This window comes from Triticum urartu, chromosome 5A (genome assembly GCF_056163025.1).
Source record: "Triticum urartu cultivar PI428250 chromosome 5A, HENAU_Tu73, whole genome shotgun sequence".
In the NCBI taxonomy this organism is placed as follows: domain Eukaryota; kingdom Viridiplantae; phylum Streptophyta; class Magnoliopsida; order Poales; family Poaceae; genus Triticum; species Triticum urartu.
The window spans coordinates 177,029,032-177,052,908 of record NC_141877.1 but is presented as its reverse complement, the minus strand read 5'-3'; the positions used below and the strand labels follow the sequence as shown (position 1 = coordinate 177,052,908).

General features: G+C 45.4%; 1 pseudogene across 1 annotated transcript in view; it reads left to right on the top strand.

The window, feature by feature from the left end:
- LOC125508219 (cyclin-T1-4-like) overlaps positions 1 to 23,044 on the top strand; it is a 48,450-nt pseudogene extending 25,406 nt beyond the window's left edge. The window contains exons 5-11 of the transcript XR_015603503.1: positions 13,829 to 13,917; positions 15,255 to 15,447; positions 16,042 to 16,123; positions 16,915 to 17,049; positions 18,132 to 18,307; positions 18,400 to 18,554; positions 21,902 to 23,044. The product of XR_015603503.1 is annotated as a cyclin-T1-4-like (transcript). The remainder of the gene's footprint in view (positions 1 to 13,828; positions 13,918 to 15,254; positions 15,448 to 16,041; positions 16,124 to 16,914; positions 17,050 to 18,131; positions 18,308 to 18,399; positions 18,555 to 21,901) is intronic.
- Positions 23,045 to 23,877: the final 833 nt, after the last annotated feature.

Here is a 23,877-nt window from a genome sequence, read left to right as displayed (position 1 = left end):
ATGCCACGCTCTTAAAAAATGCCACGTTCTAAAAAGGAAAATTGTCACTATTTAAATAATAAAAATGGCATAGACTATGTAACAAAAATGTCATGCTAACTACACTAAAGCTACCATGGTCTAATTAATAAAAATATTATGGTCTAACAAGATAAAAGTGCCATGCTAGCTTAGCCATATAAACATATCGAGTTTGGGGTACTTTGTTCTTTTGGAAAGAGATGACAAATTTTAGAGAAACCATACCAACTTGTTTGACATGGTAATTGGATTTTTTTTTGAAAAATCTAAGTTTTGCCATGAGAGTATATTATACAAAGATGGCAAAGAATATATAATTTTTTTCATGTGAGTGCATGTAAATAAAAATATATTTAATTCCATGCACACTCCTATGGTCAAAAATTTGCGATGGTATAAATGAGAAAAATGCCATGGTCTAAAATAAGAAATATGCCATCGTTTAAACAATAAAAACAACATAGTTTAAAAAATAATAAAAATGTCATGCTATCTACATTGAAACTATCATGGTCTAGTTAATAAAAATACCATTGTCTGCAAAACAGAAGTACATGCTAGTTTAGTAATATAAAACAAGTTAAAATTTAGGAATTTTGGTTCTTTTCAAAAAATATGGCAAATCTAGACATGGCAAAAATTGCAAAATATAATTATCATGACATGGCAGATTCACATTCATGTGTTCTCTAAAGATTTTCAAAAATAATTAGACAAAAAAGTCAGGCAACTACTACCTCTGTACACAAATGTAAGACATTCTAGGTCGGTGCGTGTGACCTAAAACATCTTACATTTGCTTACAGAGGGTATAGTTTTCTAAATCATGACATGGCAGATTCACATTCATAAGTTTCTCCACAAATTGTCATGCTTATGGATTGGTGAAACCAGACATCTAGGTAAACACAATTCAGAGTTGCCACATGCTTTTCTTTTAGCTAGGTATAAATTGCTATGGAAAATTTAGAGAAACCATGGCAACTAGTCTTTGACATGGCAAAAAGTGCAAAATATACTTGTCATGACATGGCAGATTCACATTCATATGTTTTTATAGATTATCAAAATAATTATATGAGAAATGCTATGCAACTAGTTTTCTAACCCATGACATGGCAGATTCATATTCATAAGTTTGCCACGGTTTTAGAACATTTTCACTTTAATTCTGCCATGCTAAACAATATAAAATTGCCATGATATATAAGATAGAAACGCAATATTTTCAACAAATTTTGCCATGGCATCTTTATGTGTAGTAATCTAACTGTGAACATACTAGAATCCTTTCGGTTGTCATTTGGTTTAAAATTTGTTAGCAAATGTCATAGAACCATAAATTGAAACTTCCTACACGTCAACATCGTGGTCTTTTATTCCAAAGAACATCATGGTCTCTTAGGACGACACTACTAATGCTAGATTGTGCATACTAATTGAGTATCAACGGCTTATCTATCTGAAATGCTAGATTTGGTATTGGATACACACGCACAATTATTGCTCCAAGTCTAGTGCACCGTATATAGTATGTATACTTTTGTTGCCTTCTACCATGTGTGGCTGCTTATAAGCCACCGAGCTTGTGATGCTAACTTGATAGAGTAACCAAGCTCGACATGGCGGACCTTGTGCAAAAGCTCATGCTAGATACGTTTGTGCGAGCATGGTTTTTGTTCCTGCTAGATCAACAGGGCAGTGCCTTCCTACTTCGCCGCAAGCGCTGCCCATCATCGAGCACCTGCAACTTGTCGGCACCCTTCCGCATGTCTCCTTCCACGGCCTCGCCAAGAAGCACACCCCCGACGTGATGCTCCTTCGCCTGGGCGCCCTACAGACCCTCGTCGTGTCCTCGTCACGCGGCGCCGACACTCGATTGTCTCTGATATCATCATGTATGGCTTCTCCGACATTCCTTCCAGGTCGTACGGTGTCACCACCACACCCGCCTCCTCCTTTGCATGATGCTGAACGTGGCAGGGGTAGCTGATGAAGCTATGTACCCAGGGTAGGGTCATGGACCTGTCCAACATACCCTCCCCAAGGACATCTATACAAAGAATCAGAAGCAGTCGAAGAGAAACCATCATCCACTCGACCACGAAGATGTGCTCACTCGACCACCTTGAAGACACTCGACCACCAGGAGATGAGAAACCTTTCACTCTGCAACGGTCAGGGTTTAAACCATAGTTTTATGAGCATTTACAGCACTTTACTTCAGACGTTACCTGTAACGTTCCCCCTTTATGGGCATTGAACCCTGAGTAACGGAGGGGAGCTGGGGTCCTGGCGCACTCTATATAAGCCACCCCCCTCCTCTGGGACAGGGGTTCGCACTTTCTGTAATTCACACACATATATTCAGCTGACCGCCTCTAGGCTCCGAGATGTAGGGCTGTTACTTCCTCCGAGAAGGGCCTGAACTCGTAAACTCGTGTGTACAACTCCTCCATAGCTAGGATCTTGCCTCTACATTCCTACCCCCCTATTCTACTATTAGTCTTAGAACCACGACAGTTGGCGCCCACCGTGGGGCAGGTGTCTTAGCGACTTGTTGGAGAAGTTGCAATTTTTCCGATCCCCTTCATCATGGTTCCAGGCGGAGGTTTGGCTGAGGGCCGCGAGATCCGTCTCGGCGCGCTCGTGTTTGTCGCCGACGACTCCGCTTGGCTTCAGGAGGCACCACTCGACGCCGACGCGCTCCCTGCCCGCGAGGCGACGCACTTTCGCGGGTGCATCCGCGGCGTCCTCCTGCGGCAACCGTCGACCCAGTACTAGTCGACTCCAGCAGCTTTCCCCCTCCTTGCGACCCGCCGGAGCAAATGCACCGGTCGGTCGAGGCTTCAGCGGTGGGTGAATCATGTTGTGGCTCGCCAGTCGGCCACCCCTCAAGTCGCGGCAATCGAGCCCGACGAATCTCTCTACGGCCTGTTCGATCTGTCGACTGGCTCCGTAGAGACCGCATCCAAGTGCGACAGCAGCGACCCAGCGGCGGAAGTCCTGATGGTCAATGGACCACGCAGTCCTCCTGGCTTCAATCGTGAAGACGAAGGTGATGGGAACGGCGATCCGTCGCGCGTTCACGAGGAGTACCGCCCCGAACCCCTCTCCTCGCAGCAGAGGGAGGAACTTCGTCGCCGGAACATGGATGCCCTGCATACTCCTATAGTTGGAGAGACCCCTGAGGCCCAGGCCTTGGAGTAGGCGCTCTTGGCCAACCTGGCTGAGCGCACTCGACTGGAGAACCTCCAGCGCGCACTCGACGATCGCGCTCGACAACATGCTCCTGAGTCCAACTGACGTCAACCTTTTCCACCTCCAACTCAGGTATATCGAACCCCCATCCAGAATCTAGCAGTTGCTGCCCGGATAGCAGAGTCAATCCAACCTTCCCAATCAGAAGCTGGCCAAGGTCTGGTGCAGATCAGAGCCTTGCTCCGGGCAGCGGGCAGCAGAATACGGTTGTATCTCAGTCGCGGAATAGGATTCATAGCAGGTCCGTGGTTGCAGACATAGTTCAGTCGGCCCATAGCCCAAGATCGCCCCCGAGGCGTGAGGGATGTGGAGATCGACGTGATCAGTACAGAAACCGAGAGCAGTATGATCACCGTGCCGATCGTGATGATCGCCGTTGAGTGCCCACGCCTCCTCCAAGGAGTGGGTCATACGTGCCTCAGCCACATGAAGACAGACGCCCTCACAGTGTCGGAAGAGGTATTCCAATCGACCCTAGGGAGCCAGTCTTTGATGCGAGATCTATTCTCGTGCAGGGCTTGGTCGACAGAAACAGAGCTCACCGAGATGACCCTGACAGAGATCCGCAAACCAGCAACAGAGTTCATGTCTCTGGTCCAGAGTGCTTCAACAGAGCTATCAGAGCTGCGATGATTCCCCCCAACTTCAGGTTGGCAACTGGAGTCAGTAAGTTCACCGGAGAGTCCAAGCCTGGCACTTGGCTTGTAGACTACCGAGTGGCTGTCCAGATTGGTGGCGGCAATGATGAAGTGGCCATGAAACACCTTCCTCTGATGTTGGAGGGCTCAGCTAGAGCATGGTTGAATCAGTTGGCGCCTGGCAGCATCTATACTTGGGAAGATCTCGCCCGAGTGTTTGTCAGAACATTCGAGGGTACTTGCAAACGGCCAGCAGGTTTGATAGAATTACAGTGTTGCGTCCAGAAACCGAATGAAACTTTGAGAGATTATATCCAGAGATGGATCACCCTGCACCACACGGTAGAAGATGTGTCTGATCATCAGGAAATTTGTGCTTTCAAGGAAGGCGTCAGGTATCGGGAGTTGAATCTGAAATTCGGTCGGACAGGAAACATGACTCTGACTCGGATGATGGAAATTGCCACCAAGTATTCCAATGGTGAAGAGGAAGAGCGACTCCGGAGTGGCAAGCACAAAGCAGTCGCCCATGAAGCCAGAGGAGGAAACTCCAGTCGGAAACAGAAGCGCAAAGCCGAGCCAGCTGCTCCTGGTGAAGCCTTGGCTGTGGTTCAAGGAAAGTTCAAGGGGAAGCCCAAGGGGTCGTGGAACCCCAAGAAAGTAAAAGATCAAGATGGAAATGATGTGTTGGATCTACCGTGCCATATCCACACCAAAAAAGATGAAGAAGGTAATTTCATTTACCCGAAGCACACCACTCGGCAGTGTCGACTCCTAATCCAGCAGTTCCGAGAGAAACAGCCCAAGGAAAAGGAGAAGGAGGCAGACAAGGGTGAGGATGAGGGAGAGGATGATGATGGTTATCCCCACGTGAATTCCACTCTGATGATTTTTGCTGACGTTGAGAGCAAAAGTCAATTGAAGGTCATCAACAGGGAAGTGAACATGGTCGCTCCGGTGACACCCAGTTACTTGAAGTGGTCGCAGACTGCCATTACATTCGACCAGTCTGATCATCCAGCGCACATTGCCACCCCTAGGAGGCAAGCACTGGTGGTCGACCCGGTGGTCGAAGGCACTCGACTAACAAAGGTCCTGATGGACGGTGGCAGTGGCCTGAACATACTATATGCAGAAACATTGAAAGGAATGGGCATTCCGATGTCCAGACTCAGCGAAAGCCATATGAGTTTCCATGGTGTCATTCCAGGCAAGAAGGCTGCATCCCTCGGTCAGATTGCACTCGACGTGGTTTTCGGTGATTCCAAAAATTACCGCAAAGAAAAGTTGACATTTGAAGTTGTGGACTTCCAGAGTGTTTATCATGCAATTTTAGGCAGGCCAGCTTATGCACGGTTTATGGCTCGACCATGTTACGTGTACCTCAAATTGAAGATGCCTGGTCCCAGAGGAGTGATCACTATCTCTGGTAATCGGAAGAAGGCAGAAGAGTGCTTCCAAAAGGGATCAAAGATTGCCGATGCCCAGATGGCCATGGTAGAATTGCAAGAATACCAGAAAAATGCGGATCCGAGTGACTTGCTGTGAGCCAAGAAGCTAGCCACAGATTCAGCATTCCAGTCGTCTGGTGAAACGAAGTCGATTCACATTCACCCGACGGATCCAAATGCAGCTCCGACTCACATTTCAACCACACTCGACTCCAAATAGGAAGAAGCGCTCATCCAGTTCCTCCGTGAGAACTGGGACATCGTTGCATGGAAGCCTTATGACATGCCGGGTGTTCCTAGGGGACTGGCTGAGCATCGTTTGCGAGTCGACCCGAAGGTGAAACCAGTCAAAGAGCATCTTCGACGGTCCGCCGTCCAGAAAAGAAAAGCAATCGGTGAAGAGGTGGCTCGGCTTTTGGCAGCTGAGTTTATCCGAGAGATTTACCACTCCGAGTGGTTAGCCAATGTTGTCATGGTCCCAAAGAAAGACGATTCGCTTCGCATGTGTATTGATTTCAAGCATATCAATCGGGCCTGCCCGAAAGATCACTTCCCTCTCCCTCGCATCGATCAGATAGTCGACTCGACTGCAGGGTGCGAGCGTTTGTCCTTTTTGGACGCCTACTCCGGGTACCACCAGATACGTCTATACGGACCCGACGAAATAAAGACAACTTTTATCACCCCGTTTGGGTGCTTCTGTTATGTCACAATGCCATTCGGCTTGAAGAACGCCAAAGCCACATTCATGTGGATGATTCAGAAGTGTCTGCTCACTCAGATCAGTCGGAATGTGGAAGCATACATGGATGACATTATGGTCAAGTCACGTAAAGGTTCCGACCTACTGACTGACCTTGCTGAAACCTTTGCCAACCTCAGAAGGTATGATATCAAGCTCAGTCCATCAAAGTGCACGTTTGGAGTTCCGGGCGGAAAGTTACTCGGTTTCCTTGTTTCTGAACGAGGAATCGATGCTAACGCAGAGAAAGTGGGCGTTATACTCCGAATGAAACGCCCTGTGCGTGTGCATGATGTCCAGAAGCTTACTGGTTGCTTGGCCGCCTTAAGTCGATTCATTTCTCGCCTCGGTGAAAAGGCGCTACCTCTTTACTGACTGATGAAGAAATCAGATAAGTCGAGTGGACCCCAGAAGCTGATACAACATTTGCAGAGCTAAAAGCCCTGCTTTCCACCCAGCGGGTGATTGCTGCTCCAATCAGCAAAGAGCCTCTACTGCTTTATATAGCAGCCACTGGACAAGTCGTCAGTACAGTACTTACAGTCGAGCGGGAAGAAGAAGGAAAAGCTTATAAGGTTCAACGCCCAGTTTATTATATTTCTGAAGTCCAGTACTCGCCTAAGATCTCTCACTAGGAGACTTAGCTGCAGTCCAGTACTCGCCTAAGTTCGAAACATACTCCTATCTGCAAGGACGACGAGGTGCAGGTCGACTGCAACCTTCTCCTTCGGAGCTACGGCACAAGTACAACGTCCGATCCATCCCTATCCGTGAGGACGATGAGGTGCAGGTCGACTGCAACCTTCTCCTTCGGAGCTACAACACAAGTACAACGTCCGCTCCATCCCTATCCGCAAGGACGACGAGGTGCAGGTCGACTGCAACCTTCTCCTTCGGAGCTACGACACAAGTACAACATCCGCTTCATCCCTATCCGCGAGGACAACGAGGTGCAGGTCGACTGCAACCCTCTCCTTCAGAGCTACGGCACAAGTACAACGTCCGCTCCATCCCTATCCGCAAGGACGATGAGGTGCAGGTCGACTGCAACCCTCTCCTTCGGAGCTATGGCACAAGTACAACGTCCGCTCCATCCCTATCCGCAGGGACGACGAAGCGCAGGTCGACTAGAGCCGCCACCTCAGAGCCGCGTCTCCAGCGCAAGGACTATTCCAAGCAGTGAGCGAAGTCCATTCGAAGGCAAACGCAAGCGTATCCGGAAATAAACCAAATTCAGATAAAACATAAAAATTCCAAGCAGCAAATCAAAAGTACTCGGGCATCAAGCCCGAAGGAGTTCAACGGTTACAATAATCACTCGGCATTCCGAGGCAAATTTAAAGCAGATTCAAGTTTCATAAGTTTGTTCACTCGGCCGGAGGAGGGCTGGCAGGCTCCACGAATGAGTCCAGGTCGATCCCATCAGGAATCCGAGTGGCGACAGCAATGAAAGTCTCCATGAAGGACTAGAAGTCATACTTTTCGGTGTTAGCGACTTTGATCGCAGCCAGCTTGTCTTCACGAGCCTCCTTGCAATGGACTCGCACCAAGGACAGCGCCACGTCAGCTCCACACCGGGCAGAGGATTTCTTCCATTCTTGCACTTGGTCAGGGATCTCGTTCAGTCGAGTCATCAGGGATTCCAGGTCATTCTGAAGCATCGCTCCCGGCCAGAGCGATGAGTCGATTCGAGAGACTACCTCCTTCAGGCGCACGAGGTAGCTTGTGGCGCTGGCGATACGAGACTCCAGTCGGAGCACTTTCATCGCAGTTTCGTTGCAGACTGGAGAAGCGATAGGGTCCAGACCCGTCTCGACCCTTCCATTTTCCTCGTCAAAGTCTTGGCAGAATTCTGCAGCCAAAAAATTAGTTAATCGACCGAGCAAGATCCGATCGCAAACATCAACACAGTCGGATTAAAAGAAATACCTTCCAGCATGGGATAAAGCTTCTTGGCAAGAGTCCTCAGATAAGCTTCCGTGTCATTCCTCTTGCGGATTGCAGACTCCAACTTTTCATTCAGGATGACCTTGTCCTTCTTCAGACTGGTCACTTTGCGGTTAGCTTCATTAAGACAAGATTTCAGTTTGTTCACCTCTCCTTCCAGCGTTCCGATTGAAGCAAGCTTCTGGTCTGCGAGAGTAGTTGTATCTTGGGCTGCTTTTTGCGCGGTGGCGAGGTCCGAGTCCTTCTTCTCCAGATCCAACTTCATTTTCTCTGCAAAGAAACAATCGAATCAAAGAAGAGATCAAAGAAATATATTGAAAGTCAGTCGACAGTCAGTTACCTTCCATACCAGCGGCTTCGTCTCGAGCTTTCTTCAGGTTCTGCTGGGCTAATTCCAAGTCGAGGTTGAGTTGCCTCTGCTTCTCCTCAAGTTCAGCAAACTTAGAAATAAGAGTACAAGACTTCTGCAGAAGGCAAAAGACGGATCAGTCGATAAGATCAAAGGTTGTTTACTTCCGAGTGAATAAAACCTAAAGAAATTCGCTTAGACCCCAGCCGACTGCACACAGTCGACTGCGGTCTCAGGGGCTACACCCAACGGGTGCACTTGGCGTGCCCCCGCTGACTAAGACTCAACTCGACCGGTCCGCGCGGACCAGTAAAAGAAAGTTGTTCAGACCCCAGTCGACTGCCAGCAGTCGACCGCGGTCTCGGGGAATACACCCAGTGGGTGCACTTGGCGTGCCCCCACCGGTTCGAATCCTACTCGACCGGCCCGCCGGAGTCGAGTGTAAGGAGTAAAGAAGAAAAGAAAGAAGAACTCAGACCTCAGTCGACTGCCAGCAGTCGACCGCGGTCTCGGGGACTACACCCAGTGGGTGCACTTAGCGTGCCCCCACCGGTTCAGATCCCACTCGCCCAGACCGAGCGGAAGATCGAAATTACCGAAAACAACAAAACACCCAGCGGGTGCTCTAATTCGATGCGAACAGCAGGAGATTGTGTAGAAGAAGATTTTTCGGGTAACATATCCCCATAGAGCAAAAGCAGTCGGAAAGTCTACTCACCTGGACATTGGCCCGAAGAGCAGCGCTGGCGTCGTAGGCAGCCTGGCTGTTCTCATGCACTATCTTCACCCGCTCCATCATCATGTCAGCTTGTTGGATGGCTTCCGCAGCCGCTTCCGATTGGTTGTCCGGGATGGGGTAGCTTGTGAAAAAGTGAGCAGATGACCCAGGTGCGGCGGATTGGAGCTCCGTGGCGTGGAGTTGGACGGCTGAAGGAATCACAGGTGTAGTCGACGGTGCGGGGCGCTCACTCAACAAGGGTGCAGTGAAGGTCACAGAAGCCCTGCCCGCGTCCTCAGGTTGATAGATGAGAGGTGTTGTAGTTGGTTCTTGCCGACACATCCTGCCAGCTGCTACCTTCTTGCTCTTCTTGGGCTTAAGAGCCACATCTTCATCGTCATCTGGAAGATCTATGATGTTGGTTGGAGCTGCAAGGCAGATCATTCGACCCCAAGTGAACCACTCGAACGCAATCGACCAAAGAATCAAGAACAAAATCGCAAGAGTTTATACCTGGGTTGGAGGTTACCGCATCTTCCATTTCCTCGTCCCGGTACTGGAAAGAAGAGGTTCCTGACATAGCAGCACTGCAAAGGCCCACATTCAATCGGTTACATCCAGTAATCGAGTCGACGAAAAAGACAAGTCAGATGGTTACCCATAGATAGTAGGAACGGTCACTTTGATCCTGGGAAAAGCTTTTGGCAGTTTGGAGGAGGTGACTTTTGACGCTTTCGGCGCGGGAGGCGGCGCAACTTTGGACTGCTTTGGAGCCTTCTCAGTCGGCGTTGGGGAAGACGTCCTGGGACGCTTCGAAGACTGACCAATCGGCACGGCCGCCAAGTCCGGAGCGCTCGCCGGGTCGTGAGCGTGTTTGGATCTCCTCTCCCTGTGAGGAGGCGAGTCGACTTCTTCGTCATCAGTCGATTCGTCGCTCTCCTCGTCCTCCTTGGCATCCGAATGCTCCTCGCCGCTCTCGCCCCCGCTCGCTTCTTCCTCGGCGTCTTGGTCCTGCACTCCGTTCGGCATTGAGTACATGTCGATGAGGGCCTGAAAGGACAACGATCAAAGGAAATTCAGTTGACCATAAGCAAGATATCACACGGTGAATCGGAAAGATACTTGACAAAACAAAATTATACCTGCTCCGGCTGGTGCGAGTTGTCGAATGGAATCACCCTCCTAGACCCCCGGGGGTTGTCTTTGTTGCTGGTGATCCCCATCAACCACTTCTCCAAGGTATCCTCGCTGACATCCTTCGGGTGGATCCGAGTGGAATCCTCGAGCCCAGAGTACATCCACCTCGGATGATCACGCGCGTGAAGCGGTTGGATGCGTCGACCGAGAAAGACCTCCAGCAGGTCCATCCCGGTCACCCCGTCGCGGAAAAGTTGGACGACCCGCTCGACCAGCACCTTGACCTGCGCCTTCTCTTCTGGAACTACCTTCAGGGGGGTAAACTTCTCCACTCGAGCCAAGGAAAAGGGAGGAAGTCCAGTCGACTGACCCGGGGTCGGCTGATCCTTGCAGTAGAACCAAGTCGACTGCCAGCCCCGGACCGAGTCGAGAAGGATCATGGCTGGGAAGGTACTCTTGCTCCTCATCTGGATCCCCAGACCCCCGCACATCTGGATCACTTGTGTCTTCTCGTCACTCGACTTGGCCTTTTTGACCGACTGGGAGAGGCAGGTGAAGATGTGTTTGAAAAGACCCCAGTGCGGTCGACAGCCCAAGAAATTTTCACACATCGACACGAAAGCAGCCAGATAGACTATGGTGTTTGGAGTGAAATGATGGAGCTGAGCCCCAAAGAAGTTCAAAAAACCCTGGAAGAAAGGATGGGGAGGCAGTGAGAATCCGCGATCTACGTGGGTGGCGAGGAGAACACACTCACCCTCCCTTGGCTGCGGCCCGGTCTCGTTCCCCGGGAGCCATGCCGACTTGTGGGGGATCAGTCCCCCCTCCACCAGGTCGTCGAGGTCGTCCTAGGTGATTGCCGAGTGGATCCAGTCGCCCTGGATCCAGCCCGCCGGCAGGCCGGATCTCGACGAGGATCCGCCCCGGCTGGTCCGCTTGCCCTTCGCCTTCGCGGTCGCCTTCCTCGCACGTTCCAGCGCCACCGTCTTCTCCTTCCCCATGGCGACGGGGCGAGCTCGAGCAAAGGTCTGGCGACGAGGGCGGAAGCGAGCGTGGCAGAGAGATCGGGGGAAGAAGAAGAGAGAATGAGAGTGCTCAGGGCAGAGGCCTAGTCTGGTGCCTTTTATAAGGCCGTTCCCCGAGTGACTGACCGGTGGACCCAGACGATCTAAACAAATCCCGCAACAGTCGTGCGCGCAGTACGTGGTGAAAAAGGTGGCGCAGAGATCGGGGAGACTTGCCTAATCCGTCCCGATAACCACGGTTCCGCCCGCCTGGCGCGCTTCCCAAAATTCGAATCCCGCGGAATCCGCGGAGGACAGAGCCACTTGCCAGACTGAAGACAAACATCCTCTACGTTATCATTCGGAATTCTATCGTGAAAATTCATTCGACAACAACCAAGAATGGATCAAGGCGACTGAGAAAGGAGTCGACCTCGTCCCCTCAACTCACTGTTCCAGAACAAGATATACTCATAGCACAAAGATTGGGTCGTAAGTGTTCCCAACTCCTTCCTCACTCAAACCCTGATCCATTCGGGGGCTAATGATGAAGCTATGTACCCAGTGTAGGGTCATGGACCTGTCCAACATACCCTCCCCAAGGACATCTATACAAAGAATCAGAAGCAGTCGAAGAGAAACCATCATCCACTCGACCACGAAGATGTGCTCACTCGACCACCTTGAAGACACTCGACCACCAGGAGATGAGAAACCTTTCACTCTGCAACGGTCAGGGTTTAAACCATAGTTTTATGAGCATTTACAGCACTTTACTTCAGACGTTACCTGTAACGTTCCCCCTTTATGGGCATTGAACCCTGAGTAACGGAGGGGAGCTGGGGTCCTGGCGCACTCTATATAAGCCACCCCCTCCTCTGGGACAGGGGTTCGCACTTTCTGTAATTCACACACATATATTCAGTCGACCGCCTCTGGGCTCCGAGACGTAGGGCTGTTACTTCCTCCGAGAAGGGCCTGAACTCGTAAACTCGTGTGTACAACTCCTCCATAGCTAGGATCTTGCCTCTACATTCCTACCCCCTATTCTACTGTCAGTCTTAGAACCACGACAGTAGCCACCGCTCCCCTCCTCCGCCTCTTCTCGACGGATCCAGCGAGGGCCACTCGCCGAGGACCTCGATGGAGGCAATGGTGGCGTTGCACACCTCCTTCCACACCTCGACTGTGGCGCCACTCACGCAACACGCCCTGTCAGTTGCGCTGGCCCACCGCCGCGCAACATGCCTCTATCTTTGTCTTCGTCTGCGGCCTATATCTAGTCGGTGGCGCCACCTGCCTCATCTCCGTCGTCGCCCGCCTCTACATCGTTGGTGGTGCCGCCCACCTCGTCTTCGTCGTCGCACGCATCATCGCCGAAATCAAAACACACCTGAGTTAGGGAATGAGGCGCTAGTGAGAGAAAAAGCAAAGATGGGAAAGAAATGCGGTCTGCTGGGCGTTCACGACGACCTATGAATGATTCTTTTTGCTCACGTGTTTCTCTCTTTGCTTTAAGATGTGTGCATTATAATCTGACGGTGACAAATATGTTCGTTGGGAAATCTTAAAAAGTCTGACAAACACCAAATAACGTTTCACGTATATAGTTTGCTTAAATTTGCAGAGGCCATCCTTATCAATCTCTACCTAATAATAAAGCACGTAGGGTTTCTGCCTGTCCGTCGCGCCAATTTACAAAAAAGTCCCTGCATTTTCATGAAATCAACCCGCGGTCTAGATTTAGGTCACACCGAACCGTTATTTTACAGTTTTTCAAAACCCCCCTGACTTTTTAGATATTCCATCAAGTCAAACAAATACTTTTCTAAACCATCCATATCTTTTACCATAACTCCGATTTAAACATGTTATATATGAAATTTGATTAGAAAAATATGTAGAATATAAGATTATTTTAACCTGTTAAGTATTTATAAATATTATTTTGGAAGATATTCAATTCAAACAAATGATTTTCTAAACTATACGTATCTTTTAAACCGTAACTCCGTTTTTAATATGTTATATATGAAATCTGATTAGAAAAATGTGTGAAATCTATACATGATGTTAATTTTACCTGTTAAATATTTTTTAAATATTGTTTTGGAAGCAAACTTATAACTATAGCGCACGAACTATTTTTTTCATACAGGCGACGATTTGGATTGCAAATAAACACCCACTATAATCATATAGGGAAAAGAAAATATCGAGAACTACACATGCATACGTTTGAATACGTCGCAGCGGAAAACAAATAGATTTCTCATCGCGAGTGTGAGAGAAAGCGAGAGAGAGGGAGAGGGAGGAGAGGAAGAGAGAGACGTCTTAGAATTAACCACATTCTAACACGTTTGATTTGTGTGAACACTAAGGTCACCGCCGGCGAGGGTGAGAATAAGGATAAGCGGCAACACAAATATGACGCGTTGCTAAAATAAAGGAACTATGATCCTGAGTGATGGTTGTTTGGTTAAGAGTGTGTTTTTTTTCCTTCCGTTACATCCCCTCTGATTTAACACCAACCCCCCCCCCCCCCCCCCCCCCCCCCCCCCCCCGCGCCGCATGCCGAGCCTTGGGCAGCATCCAGCCTGCGAGGCGCTCCCGCTTCCGCTGGCTTCGTCGTAGTCCGCAGCTGCGGAGGTCAGTCCATTCTTTTATTGCCAATCCATGTTTCTTCTCCCTAGATCAGTCCTTCATTTCTTGGGTCTTGCATTACCCGCAGTATTGTTCTGATTTGCCAACTGAGGAAGTGAAAGATCGATCAATGGGAGGTTGGAATTTCGGAACCGTAGGGCGTGGTCGTTTGATGCTGTTGGTTGATACCGCGATGAGACGGAATACTTTGATTTTAGGTGTCATGTATGGGTTCAAATTGTGATCTTGCGCGTCTAATGGTCCTGACTTCGGTTTTGCGAGATCTCTTAGGTCTGGGTCATTGTTTTGTTGGATATGATAGATTCAGATTACGGTTTGGAGGGCTTACTGCATGCTTCAGTTTGGCTAAAATAACAACTTGCTGGGCTTTGGGGCTTTTGATACCACAATAGCAGATGTCCAATGGTTATTGGCAGGGGTGTAAATTCTGCAAATATTGCCTACCTGTCCACGAACACTTGGTCAGTGATTCTGGTGTCCTGTAGGATTCTAAGCTCGAAACAGGGTCAGGGTTTGGAACGATCTGTGAATGTCAGTTTCTGCAAATGCGTTTGACCAGAAAAAATGGAGTCACACAGATAGTCAGTGGCATGTTGGAATAAAGGAAGCAAGAAAATCAAGAGGCAATGGTTATTTGTGTGTAAACAGGTCATTCACGGATTCACCAGATCACAGACTTACTATAGGTCAATAATTAATTCCGGGCTGTCCATATTAACCAGTGGATACCCTTGGCTGGTAGATATCAGCATGATTAAAAAAAAATACCATAGGGGTTTCCCCTACTGTTTGCCCGTAAAAAAAATAGCAGCATGATTGTTATCCTAGACATTGGGATTGATCACACCTATATTGTTCATATAGTAATTGTTTTTAGCAATTTCTGCTTTTAATGCTATTTGCACCTAGGAAGTTAACAGTGTGGATTATTTATACTTGTGTAATTTTGACTTGCAGAAACTTCTAAACTGCTTATTTTCTGAATGTTAGTTGTCGTAGCCCATCGAATTACATTCGAGTACATCTCTTCCCTGCATACATTCGTAACGGCATGTTCTACTAGACAAATTCTTACCAACAGTTCAGTTATTGGGCGTGCTGACTTATTTGTTGCAAGCAGGCCCTGCTATCTGCCAGCTATATTTGATCTTTACTATTTAGCTTGGCAACAGGACTATGCTTATCAGTATCATGTTATCATGTATCTTTTTTCTCAGTAACTGTCCTAAAACTCATGACTACCTTCGTCACTGTGTGCTGAACGTAGTTGGGAGCTTACATGGCTATGCTGCCAAGTGATTTGTCACATCATGGAATTGTAGAAAATAGCCCCTACAGAATTACAAAGAGCGGGAATAAGGAAGCTGGCAAACTTAGTGCTTCATGGTATTTCAGTAGAAAGGAAATAGAAGAGAATTCTCCGTCCAAGAGGGATGGCATTGATTTAAAGAAAGAGACTTACCTTCGGAAATCGTATTGCACTTATCTACAAGATTTGGGGATGCGACTCAAAGTGTAAGATATTTTATGTCCTTCTATGCATTTATTGATACTGTAGCCTGTTGGCTGACTGTCCCTTATCCAAAAAAATAGTGCTGCTACTTACCCAACCAGATGTTAAATATTTCAAAATGTGTGTTTGTATTGTCATTGTATCATAATTGCTTCTCCTGATGTGTTTTTGTTTTATACCAGCATATATTTGGTCCAGAGATATTCAATTGTTTGTCTGATAAGATAATATTTTACTTCTTTATGGAGCACTCTTATGGCAAGCACATTTTTTCTGAATGAACTGCTGGCTGGGTTTTTTTCTTCATAAATACGATAAATTATCATATCACATGAAATGTCAAGATATACTGAAAATATGCCCTGTACGATGGTGGTCTGGCATTTTAGAATTGTTTTGGGCAATGCATGTTTGTATGCATTTTTTCTTTTGGCCCTTGAAGGCATCCATGCTATGCATCACATCTTTAATAGTTTGCAATTGCAATAAAAATTGCTGTGCTCGTATCTTTAGTTTTTATGACACGTGGAGATAATGCCACAACGCTTCCTGGAATTATGCTATCAACTTATGCTGAATTTTTTCTTTGTATGTAGGCCACAAGTGACAATTGCTACATCTATTGTGTTCTGTCACCGTTTTTACCTTCGTCAATCTCATGCAAAAAATGATAGACGAGTAAGTGTTAGTCAATGACTAACTATAGTCCAATTTTTAAATATTTGATGAAGTGCAGCTTCTAACTTTATAACATGTAGATACTTTATTTGAGTTTATATAATATTCTGTTCTTTGCCTCATAGTTTAGTTTGAATAAAAATAACAAATAGTTTCTATCTCCATGGTTTTCCAGTTTGGTGATTGTTCTCTCCATACAGAGGAATTAATAGCTAATAATACACTTCGTACTTCTCCAGTCCAATAGAAGTTGGTGCTGAAGCTAGCAGCAGACTCTGTAGATGTCAAAACAACTTGTACTTTAGTGAACTGTAGGGGGTGGTTATAAAGAGTAGGTATTTTCTATGAGGATAAGATGCACAGATGTACATCCTCTTGGTGCGATGTGGGGATTTTTAGTTTAGAAGAGCCTGAGACCTTGTTAATAAATAGCAGTTCACAGGTGGGCACACCATTTGGTCAATTATGCGGGGTTGAGGGTTTATCATGAATATTTTGCCTGGTACCGCTCTCAAACACCCAGCACAGTTGATTTAGGCCCTGGTACTCTTAAATTATTGAACGTGAAAGCATTTGAAATCACCCTATCCATGAAGTAGTACCAAGCGTGTTTACTGAAATAGGAGTACATGTGATTTCTTGTGTTCTTATCTGCAGCAGAAGTGGTAATGGTGTGATTTTCCTCGATATGTGTTGACAGAATATTAGTATTCTATACTATTTGTTATGCAGTTATTCTTATTTTTTCATGGCGAATGGGCAAATGAAGTCTGAATCTAACATCTATACAGACAATTGCTACTGTTTGCATGTTCTTGGCTGGAAAAGTCGAAGAAACACCTAGGCCTTTGAAGGATGTCATCCTGGTTTCTTACGAGCTTATACATAAAAAGGATCCTGCTGCTGGTCAGAAAATCAAGCAGAGGGTAATGTAATGGATCCAATTGGATGCTTCTTTTGCTATGGATTGTTCTTTGGTGAACCTTTTTCCCTTTACAAAAGTTGTAGCATGACCTGATTTCACCCTATAAATCTTGTTGTTCTCATACAATAACAGAAATAACTTCTGAAACATAGCCAGTAGAAGGCTGGCTGTTTCTATCAGAATCCTAACCTTTTCTCATCAGTATATCATTTATTTTGGAATTGTTTTGATTGCATCATCATCTGCTGAAGTTTACCAGCTATATATTTTACAATCAGCACCCGGCTAATGTTTGGTTCTTCTCTTGTTTTTGGAGGAGTGCTGAATCATAGGATTTATATCCTCGTATGATCTTGCCGTTCTCTAATTTAGCTGATACAAGGAAAAATAACAGATGTCCTTTCCTGTAAGCAAGTAATTTCGCTCTATGATGGGTTGGGTGCAAACCGAGTATAAAATAATTTTGCTCTATGATGTGCACACAAAGTATTTTCTGGTAGATGCTGTATACTGTATTCTTTTCCTATTACGATTGAATCATAATCATTGATGTATGTGTACTTCTCAGTTTTGTAATGCATGCCTCTGAGATCCATTTTGCGTTGGTTTTTGTGACTTTTGAGGTCTGCATGCTACAAATGTTGGTTCCTAATTATTTCTGGTGACGATGATGATTTTTCTTGTGAAAAAGTTAATAAACAAAATGAGGATGGCCATAAATAGTTGCCATTGCATGCTTCCATTTTCAGTTTGTGCTTGTTCGAAAAATTAACATCTGCTGTGTTAACTTGGGTGAGTGAATGCACTGTATCTGCCACATATTTGTGAAGGTTCCATTCAACTGTATCGGTACATATTTGTGTAGGTTCCGTTCAACTGTATCGGTACACTTCGCCTATCGATGCAGATCTTTTTCTATTGTAATTACCACTGTATCTGCCACATATTTGTGAAGGTTCCATTTTGTTGGTACACTTCATATTCTGTCGATGTAGATCTTCTCTGCACCAGTTCATAGTTAGTTCAAAATGATTTCCTCTGGGAATAATGCTTGAACAAACTGTCTACTACTGTCTTATGCAGGAAGTATATGATCGGCAAAAAGAACTCATTTTACTTGGGGAGCGAGTTGTACTTGCAACACTTGGTTTTGACCTTAATGTGCACCATCCTTACAAGCCCTTGGTTGAAACGATAAAGAAATTCAAGATTACTCATAATGCGCTTCCTCAGATTGCCTGGAATTTTGTCAATGATGGGTATGCTAATGCTACCCTTGTTCTTTTTAGCCATACCAGTATTCAGTTTATATGTCTACTAGACCTCCTTTAAAAGGGTGTATACTGTACAGGCTGCGCACTTCACTCTGTCTGCAATTCAAGCCCCATCATATTGCAGCAGGTGCTCTCTTTTTGGCTGGTAAGTTTCTCAAAGTGAAATTTCTTCCAGATGACGGTGAGAAGGCTTGGTATCAGGAGTTTGATGTGACACCAAGACAGCTGGAAGGTTGGTTCCTCTATGCAAAGTCAGTAATTCGAAATTTCCTTCTGCTTTGTTTGGTTTGTTCCTTCTGTATTTCTAGCTTCCTTGCTGTACAGTGACTACTGTTGTGGTTTAGTATATTTTACCACTGGGACTCACCTTTTTATGTGTTCCTGTGGCATCTGGGTTTTAGGGATACAAAGAAAGAACTAAAGTAACTAAGTAAGTGTACAATGACTTGGACATTTGTGAAAATACTTCAAAGTGTGAAACTGATCTTTTTGCAAGTACTATTCTTGTTGAGTAGCTAAAAATAAGGATATGTACAAAACTTTCTTGTTAAACAATCATTTGGATGTGTCTTTGCTTCATTCTAGCTAAGGAAATGATTCTGCACTCCTGGGCGTGCGTACTCCTGCGCTTCATGTACCACATAGATCAGTCCATTATACTACCCCTTTATCATTTTAATATGCTTTATTAATAATTACCAGATAGCGCAAAGTGAGTTAAATAAAAAATTCCATTTGAGTCAATGTGTTCCAGATCATTTGCTCGTAGACTGCCTTTTCGTACGTAAAATTGTTAGATTTTATAAACTAAGGGTTCTGATGATGTTCTTTTTATGAAACTTGTATTGAGGTATCTTAGATAATTAATAAGGTATATTGAGAATGATAGAGAAGTATATTAATGTGAGAGTACATATTCCCATGAGCGCAGAAAATCAGTCCTATATATATTACTTATAAATTTGAGTTGGTGGTGGTGGTGCTCGGTTCACCCCCCACTCCATCCAAATCCTCCTCACCCATGCAGGATACGTTGGATCCTCCTTGGTTTGTAAAAAATAATAATCATAAACAAACAGTCACAAGTAATGCAATCGTGGAGTCTCGAACCCCACTGGACCCTCTTTGGTTTGAAAAAAATACATCAATAAAACAGTTACAAGTAATGCTTTGAGTCCTGACCCCCACCGGACGCTCCTATGGTTTATGCAAAAAAACAGTCACAAGTAATGCAGCTGTGGAGTCTCGAACGCCACTTGACCCTCTTTAGTTTGTAAAAAATACATCACAGAAAAATTACAGGTAATGCGTCGAGTCTCGACCCCCAGCGGACCCTCTTAGGCCTCCTTTGGTTTGTAGGATCTTTGTAGGAATTCTATATGGTAGGATTTGCAAAGGAAAAATTCCTTTGAAGCCCTTTGGTTTGTAGGAATGGATTTCTATTCCTATGTAGGATAGGAATCAATCCTTCAGGCCTCCTTTGGTTTAGAGGAATTTCATAGGAATTCTAGAGGATAGGATTCTTATAGGATTTTTTCCTTTAGAGCCCTTTGGTTCATAGGAATGGATTCCTATTCCTATATAGGATTGGTTCCTATCCTCCACATTTCATAGGAAAATAAAAAAGAGCCTAGACTCAATGGAAAAATTCCTTTGATGTCAACCAAATGACATCTTGTTTCCTATTCCTACTCATAGGATTTGAGATACATGTCATCTCATTTCCTACAAGATTCCTATTCCTATGATAATCCTATCCTATGAACCAAAAGAGGCCTCAAATTTTGGAGGAAAAAAACCATTAGCCTAGACTCAATGGAAAAAAAAAATCCTATCCTATGCACCAAATGGCATCTCTTTCTCTATAGGAATTGACATGCATGTCATCTCACTTCCTATGATTTTCCTATTCCTATAAAATTCCTATCCTATGAACCAAAGAAGGCCTTATGGTTTGCGAAAAATGATCATAAACAAAACAGTAACAAGTAATGCAATTGTGGACTCTCGAACCCCTCACTTGCCGCTATACACAGCTTAATCAAACTAGCAAGTCACCACCTCACTCATGTTTTGAATGGGAAAGTATTTGATCAATACTAGTACATGGCAGTACACAATTTCTTTTACTGCGACACCAACCAGCCAGTCAATCCGGCAATGATATTTTACCCAGCCACCCCTCCTCCCCATTCCCCGCCCTCTGGCCACCCCTCCTCCGTAATTCTCATCATCCTAACTTTTAAATTTTAAAATCCAGCCATGACATGTACTATGGCCACTATGGTGTTATTACCCTTTTATGATTATGGTGTACTACCCCCTCCTCAAAATATAAGGCACGCGTTGACTTTTCTTGTCTTCATCCCACAACTTTGACTATGATTTTCACTGATTATATATGCCTACAAAATTATTATAAAGACATGAAGTAGAATTGTTTTGCAAAACAAATACGATGATACTATTGATACATGTTCAATCCATGTATTATGGTATATATTAATGGTCAAAGTCATGCATCAAGGACCGTGCAAAGTCAAGCATGCCTTATATTTTGGGGAGGGACTACTTTTTATGATGTCAAGTAACAAGTGTATTGGTTGTTGTATGCTACTAATCAAATACAACTGCAATCAGTTTTTGGTTCTGTAGCAACGCGATCATTATGCTAGTGGTGGGTATAAAGCCGAAGTCTAATTATATATGGTGTAGTTGCTGTACACAGTTTTATGAATTATTTACTTTACTATCATGCGTTCCAGCTCTGACTTTTTCTAGTGACTATTGCTTCATATGGGACTAGTTAAGCCAGTTCAGTGGTTCATAGATCTGGCAAGACACTTTTAGTCTCCTCTGTACCTGCCAAATAGAATATCCATAATAAAGATTATAAGGGCATGTACAATGGGGGTGATTTCAGCCTTTTCCTTGCCTCAACTAAGAGATGATTTCATCCTCAAAAACCCCTAAGAGATGATCTCTTAGCGCTTGAGATAAGATATTATTCTCCATTGTAGTGGATGCCATCTCTTACACATGTTTTCTAATTTTATCACTACATTGTTTTATATGCATGCAAAAATTAACCACTAGAGATAACATTACAAGATAATACACTGTATAACATGTTTTGTAGTCATCTCTAGATAGCTAAGAAAAGGCCACCTTCTCAATCTAAGAGCACCCGACTGTTTACAAACAGGAAACAAAGTGCATGATTTTCAGTCAGTTGCTTGAAGATTTGATGGTTCCAGAAAATCCTTTGGTCTTGTAGAATCTGGTCTGTTTCAATGGTGCTCCATAGTAGTCCTTGTTCATGGCTTTGATTCATCTTCTACTCCCTCCTTTCATAAAATATAACATGTTCTAACTTCTTTGTGAACCGGATGTATATAGACACGTTTTAGTGTGTTTGTTCACTCATTTCAGTCCGTATGTAGTCCGTATTAAAATATCCAAAACATCTTATATTTGTGAACAGAGGGAGTAGCAGTTAATTTGTAGTTGAGCTTTGGTAACATGGCGTGATAAATTCACGTCTAATACTAATGCATTTCTTTTATTCATTGATTGCAGAGGTTAGCAATCAAATGTTAGAGCTGTATGAGCAAAACCGCGTTGTACAGTCGCAACCAACAAATGAGAATGAAGCTGAAGGGAGCTCAGCTGGTGTGCCTAATGAAAGGATCTCCGTAAAAGCAGAAGCCAACTCCGAGGAACCTCCTGTTGTGCATCATCCAGCATCCAAACAGTCAGATTCCAATCCTTCTACATCAACAGGTGTTCCAATTCACAATGGTGCTGAGCACTCAAAGCCACACAAGCAGATTGGTAGCCAGAAAAGTCTTCAAAATGACAATGGTGGCCATGAAAACAACAAAACAAGCTGTCAGAGTGGAGGTAGAGTTGATACTAGTACAAAGGATGGTTTGCATGATGGCACAAAGTCCTTGCCGAGAAGTTCCAGGCCCAGCGACAAATCTGGTATTCCAACAGAAGAGAAACCTCTTCCATCGCATGCTAGTTCCAGTGAATCGAGAGATGGTAATCTCAGTAACAGTGGTGATCCCAGTGTCTCATCCTCCATGATGGATGCCATGAATAAAATTGACAAGGACAAGGTAAAGGCAGCTTTGGAGAAGCGAAGAAAATTGAAAGGTGATGTTGCTAGGAAGGTACATGTGATGGATGATGACGACCTACTTGAGAGGGAATTAGAACATGATGTAGAGTTGGCTGTTGAGGATGAGAAGATCAAGCAGGAGAGGAACGATTGTAGTATGCATCAAGAGGATCACCGTAATGCTGATGGCGTTGCAGAAAATGGGGACAACAATGGTGATCAGAATGTTCCAGAGACTGAAAGAGGCTGAAGTTCTGGCGGACATTGAAGATGAGCATTCTCTAACCAAGAGAAATGATCGTTTCGAGCACAAGCCGCAGCACCCTAGTGATGCACCAAAGCACAGCGTGAGCCACCATGATGCTCAGCTTGGTGGTAGACATGAAGAACATAAAATGCCTCGACCCGAAGATTGATGGGTCAGAATTGATGTAGAACATACACTTGGTAGAATTCTCGGTATGAACATAGGCACGTGTGACTGGAGATGTAGCTGCTCTGGACTGTTGATAAGACATCCAGGTCTTAATGTTTGTACCCAGATGTTTTTGGAACCCATCAACTGATTGCAACGGAGATTTGTTTGTGGGTCTCTACCGGGGCGAGTTTTTGTTTTGAGGAATCTCCTGATAGAAGCATCTGATGTTTTGATTTTATGCGCTGTGGCAAAGTTTCTAATTCCAGTAGCCCAATTCTTCACTTGCGGAATTTAAGACTTGATTGGATCTAAAAAGCCCCATAATTGTACACATTTTTTGTTCCCAGCTTTTCATTCTTCTCAGTCAAGATCTCATCCAATTTTCAATCCGTGTTTCAAAATTTTAAAAGGCTATATTTGTGGTCGCACTGATCTTCTACCAATGAATCTAGTGCCACAACGGAGGGTGCAGTTGTGTTCGTAGTAGCAATTCATGCAATGAAAGGTTTGAACACGCTGAGAATTTCCCAAGGCCAAATGCTTTCACAACCTTGGCACAACCGCACAAGGTTCTCCAACTGAGTATGGCTGATTCATTTACTGCTGCTCAACTCCAAACTCTATTACTGCTTAGTTAAGGCAACTCTTTTGTCTCCGTTTCAAATAAGTAAATAAATACTGCTGATATATTTGCCTTGACGTCAGGCTTTCCACATTTCCCACGTTCAACTTGAGTAACAACAGAATGCACAAGGGAACCGTTTGTAGACGGTGCGCCGGCCGAGCGTTCGGCCGGTCGCACGCGATCCACAGGATCCGTCACGCGTCCCTTTCCTTCCTCCCCCACTTGCTCAGCTACGGAGCTCCCCCTCCGCGTACCACGGCATCCTCACAGTTGCGACCGCCCATCCTGCACCACCGGTCGCCGCCGCAATCCCTCCTCTCCCTAGATCTCCTTCCCTGTGCTTCAACCAGAGATTGAAAATCTTCAGCCAGCCACTACAAAAGTTT